The sequence below is a fragment of the Salvia miltiorrhiza genome, chromosome 2, assembly GCF_028751815.1.
Source record: "Salvia miltiorrhiza cultivar Shanhuang (shh) chromosome 2, IMPLAD_Smil_shh, whole genome shotgun sequence".
Classification (NCBI taxonomy): Eukaryota; Viridiplantae; Streptophyta; class Magnoliopsida; order Lamiales; family Lamiaceae; genus Salvia; species Salvia miltiorrhiza.
In genome coordinates this window covers 18,274,829-18,280,455 of record NC_080388.1, presented here as the reverse complement: position 1 = coordinate 18,280,455, position 5,627 = coordinate 18,274,829, and the positions used below count along the sequence as shown (strand labels likewise).

The window sequence follows — 5,627 nt, the reverse complement described above, 5'->3', positions numbered from 1 at the left end:
TATAAATCATAATTCTACTAAGTAACATGACTTTGCTAAGTCATTTATAAATCTGAAATAAAAATTATTGACTGCCCAATAATCCTTATCGTGATTTCTCACGTGAAGCTAACAGACCTAAATAAAATAACAACTCTGCTTCTAAATATATATATAATTATATCATAAGCCGAAATTAAATCATAGATAACCACTGGGTTTTATTACTGAAAGACACAATAATTAATTATCGCATTACGAGTTTTAATATAATTAAAAGAGCGGGTTATTACATACTACCCCTCTTAACAAAAATTTCGTCCCAAAATTTGCATATCTCTGCTAAAACAGCTCGGGGTATTTCTCCTTCATCTTGTCTTCAAGCTCCCACGTGGCTTCCTCTTGTCCGTGGTGTCTCCATAAGACTTTCACTGATGTGATTGCCTTATTCCTGAGTTGTTGCACTTTTCGATCTAGAATGGCCTCTGGTTTTTCTTCATAGCTCAAGTCTGGTTTAAGGATCATCTCTTCTTGGTGGATCACGTGCTTTGGATCGTAAACGTACTTCCTGAGTTGTGATACGTGAAAAACGTTGTGAACGTTTCCAAAACTTGGCGGTAACGCCAACCTATAGGCCACTAGGCCTATCCTCTCTAGAATCTCATAAGGTCCTACGAATCGGGGCCTAAGTTTTCCCTTGACACCAAACCTAGTTATCCCCTTGGTAGGAGATACCTTTAGGAAGACCTTGTCTCCTATTTCAAAACGTAACTCAGTTCGGCGTGCATCAGCGTAAGATTTCTGTCTATCCTGTGCCTCCTTTATTCGCCCTCTGATCTGGCGGACTATCTCAACCATCTCATTGACCATGTCCGGTCCTAAAAATTTTCTCTCACCCACTTCATCCCAGTAAAGTGGGGATCTGCACTTCCTTCCATACAGCGCCTCGTAAGGCACCATATCAATGGTCGCCTGATAACTATTATTGTAGGCAAACTCGATCAATGGCAGCATCGATTCCCAATTTCCACCTTTGTCTAACACCACTGTTCTTAACATGTCTTCGAGGGTCTGAATTGTCCTTTCAGATTGCCCATCTGTCGCAGCCCGAAATCCCGACACTAGTGATAGTGGGGTACGAGTATCGATACGACTATTTTTAAAGAATAAAAGATAAGAAGAATAGGTCGAACATCAAGCGGAAGCTCACATCAAAGCATGCTAAGGAAAATATTATTAATTGAACTCAAGGGTAAAATCGTCAACGTCGTTGTAACCTTTTAATTATCAGGAATTTCACGAACAAAAACAAAACAGGTATAGCTTATTTTTCATAAGGAAACATAAAATGCAGAGTGTCGCAGCAAAAGGCGAACCAGTTACATGTATGGAGACACATAACCGTGAGTATATTACTTGATTCATATTCAAAGTAACTTCACATCAAGACTTTATCGATAAAAAGGAAATACGATAAAGTAAATACGTCATCTAACGATTCCCCACCAGCACCAGACCAATCTCACTCCTCGCTTAGCCTGCACATTTAGAAATACATGCAGGGCGTGAGTATATAATACTCAGTGGGCAAACGCCGAAAAACAAGAAAGGCGCTCTTAGAGCTATAAGTTTGAAGCTTGCCACATCTCAGCAATACACAGAAATAAGTTAGTATCAATGAATCTGTGCATGCAGTTTTCATAATCAACATCATAAATAAGTAACTGCGCAGTTTAAACATTCATCATGTATGTACCACTTCCACTACTCATCATCAAAGGTACTGAGAAGTAGGCCTCCCTCTCAAGTACCGTGACCGGCCGACCCGAAGACGGCTCACAGTCACCTCTGTGCACAAAATCCCGCTTGTGGCAGGACCGAATTCGTCTCATCAGTAGAGGGTAACACACAAGCTCAACATCAAAAATTGGCAAGTCAAACAGTTCTCAAATATCATTTATCTCAAAACATTTGTTAATCTCATAACATCATTATATCATCAAATCATTTTAGAAAACTCGGATAATATATTTATACTCAAAATATTGCCCACCTGAAGACCTTACTCAAAAACTCCCGTCAAAGTGGAGTTACTTACTTCCTTGCTCTGCTCGTGTCTTCAGGGATCATCGTCATCATCGAAGGTTCATGTCATAAAATGAATCCCGATTAGAAACTCAACGACAAAAACTCATGCCTCAACTCATGCTCTATATTATATTCTATCTCTTAATCAACTCTACATAAACTCTTTACTCATTTCAAAACCTTAAGTCCAAGGATAGGTTTCAAGAAAATCATGGTTCTAAGTCTCGATTTATCACTCATATAAGGCTCGTCTAATATCATTCAAACACTTAGGCAACACAATCACATAAGGCACATAAGAAAATACCATCAAACGTCATCAAGACATGTTCTGTTTTTACACAGACTCGACTTCAAACTTTAACAAGTTCTGACTCCGACATCCCCTGGACTCCAGACTCATACCAAAAGAAAGGTATTTGAGTCTAGTTTCATTTAAAAAAAAGTAGAGTCAGAAACTACAAGTGGTTTGGGAGATATGGCGTTTTTACCAAGGTCTACCATATTCGGCAGTTTTGAGCAATCGGAAACATTGATTTTTTTAAAATAGTAAATGTTGTCCAATTGAGCTCAAATTTGGTGGATATCTAGCCCATACAGTAAGGTTGATACCATAAAAATTTGGAAATCTAATTCACACAGGAAGTCACTGAAATGAATGACTTTGTCCCCTGTTCTCTGAAATTCCCGGCAGAAATGTGCAGATTTGGTTTTGTATTTTATAAAAATAGTAAATCAAGTCCAAATGACTTGAAATTTTACAGAGGTGCTCAAGACTCATGTAGGGACATTATGTAAAATTTTCAAAGCTTTTTGATATCGACAAACCGTCGATCACAGTAGGTCAGTAGCCTACGAAAAATCACCAAAAATTCATTCCCAACTCTTAAATGCTCAAATTAACATTTATACAAAGCAACCACATCAAAACTCATTTTAAGCACTTAAAGCACTTAAAAACATTCAAATACATCAAAATACTCATAATACTCAATCTTGACTCTTTTCTTTCATCATCCACTCAAATCCCAAGGAAAACGTTTCTACAACGTATCAATCAAATTCTCTTTTCAATCTCATGCTCAAAATTTCTCAATCATTCATTATTGACCTCATACATCATGTAACTCATTTTACACATATATTTCCCTTTTTATCATGTAAACTAACTCTAGTGAAAAACTCATATATCATCATAAAATTCTCAACAAAAGCATGACAACTTCACAAAATGATCATAAATCAATTTGACCTCATTTTATCATTCGTTAACCCCACATCATATGAGAACTCAAAAACTCCTTCAAACTAAACTAAGTCCAAATTTTACTTAGCTTACATTAGACTTAATCAAACATATTAAAACACTACTATCATGCTCAATTACACATATCTTAAGTTAAATCACTTAATAGACACATAGACAAGAAGATCCTAATTTTTATTAAACTAAACTCTAAGAAATTTTATAAACTCACATGGATCTTTAATCTCATCATATATCTATCAATTTTAGTCATTTAAACTCACATCAAAACCATCAATTCACAAATAAGGGCATATATACACATATCCCTAATTCTAGTAAACTAACTCACATCAAAACTCCAATTGACATCATATACTCAAATTACTCCATCAATCATCACCATATACACCTCATAGACTCATTTTCATCATCAATTCATCACCTTGATCATCAACTCAAAAATTCCCAATTTGGGGTAAACTAACTCAACCAAATTTTTACATCACAAAGCATAGCTTTTCAAAACACATGCTAATCACCACCAAACATCACATAGATCATTTTTCTCACCTCAATTCAAGGAAAGAAGAAGAAAAATTTTTGAAGGGTAAGATACCCATTTTTCGAAAATTTGAAGGAAAAAGGGAGGGGGTGATTTCTTGCTCCAATCCTTCAAATAAACTCATATACACACTCATACAAGTCTAATCTATAAATATGGAGATTACTTACTCAAGTTCTTCACCAAAACTCAAACTTTCTCACTCTACTTTGGAGCTTCTTCTTCAAGGATTTTCTTGTTTAAAAGTGGATAGAATATGTTTATGAAGGATATTAGAGTGGTTTGAAGTGTTTGGTAAAATTTTAGGAAGCTTCGAAGGTTCCCATTAATGGAGGAAAATGGTGGAGTTGAGTAATGGAGAAGATGAGTGTATGTTTGTGTTGGTCGAAAATTTTGGGAGAGAGAGAGAGATGATTTTCGAAAATTCCATGTGAGGGAGAGAGAAGAATTTAGCTTGCAAGATTGTATTTGATCTTGTGGATCTTTAAAGGAGATTTCACAATCTTAGGGAATATTGCTAATTAATGCATCTTCTCACTCTAATCTCTTCTTTCTCTCTCAAATCTCTACACTTTCCTCTCACTAATCTCTACACTCTCTCTAATGTACTCTCAACTCTCTACTCTCTCAATTCTATACTTAGCAAAATTTAGGCATATAACATATGGTATGGGTAATTAAATAAAGTGTGTGAAAGGTGATCAAATAAAATCACAAACTATGGTAATGTCACTCATTAATAAAATACCACATCATAAATATTCATGTGACCAAAATAATAATTATAGCACTCATATTAGTGCACTCACATATATATAATATTCCTCTTCGTAGGAAGGAAAATAATTTAAAAAATATTATGCTCGAAAAATTTTTCATAAACCGGCATCATTCGATTTCTTGATAAAAATAAATCATACTTGCTTTGGAAACTTAAACGAAATTCCAAATGCTAAGGTCTCAAATAAAAATCATAATCACTTGGTCATAATGACACACGTCACAAAATCACATAATCACTCAGTCACGTAAATTCACATAACATCACATCAAAGCAGTCGGCAAACACAAACAGACTAAACGTCTCTCTCTAACCGACTATTTTCATCGAGGTTCTCACTCTTTCTTCCTCGGCTCTATATCCAACTCAGTATTCCTATTTTTCTTAATAGGACAGTCAATCTCTAATAATTCAGTATCCGGTAACTCTATTCCCGGTAGTTGGAAATAAAATAAAATCTCAGCTCAATTCAATCAGCATCTCTATCTCAACTCATTTCTCAAATCTCATCACTCTAATTCCATCATCGGTTTATTCACTCGTATCTCTATTTAAAAGACAACTGTCTTATCTACTCATAAAAAAAGTAGTCTCGTATTTTGACATCTCAGTATTCTCAATAGTGTTAAGACACTATCTCACAACATGAGGAAAAGTACGGGGTGTTACATCCTACCCCCCTTAAAAAAAATTTCGTCCCGAAATTTGAGTTATTCTTCTTCAGGAAAAAGCTCTGGATACTTCTCTTTCATCTTCTCTTCAAGTTCCCATGTTGATTCTTTCTTGACCGTGATGTCTCCATTGGATTTTTACCAAGGAATCGTCTTGTTCCTCAATTGTTGGATCTTCCGTTCAGAATAGCATCAGGTCTCTCTTCATAGCTCAAATCTGGTTCGAGGGACACGTACTTTCTCAGTTGAGAAACATGGAAAACGTCATGGACGTTCGCGAAGCTCAGAGGCAACGCT

General features: G+C 35.7%; 1 long non-coding RNA gene across 1 annotated transcript; it reads right to left on the bottom strand.

Moving 5' to 3' along the window:
• Window positions 1–1,250: 1,250 nt before the first annotated feature.
• LOC131011449 (uncharacterized) lies at window positions 1,251–4,361 on the bottom strand. Its single transcript, XR_009096932.1, has 3 exons — window positions 4,049–4,361; window positions 2,033–2,096; window positions 1,251–1,517 (listed from the first exon to the last, which is right to left on the bottom strand). It is a non-coding gene; the product is annotated as an uncharacterized LOC131011449 (long non-coding RNA).
• Between the last annotated feature and the right edge of the window lie 1,266 nt (window positions 4,362–5,627).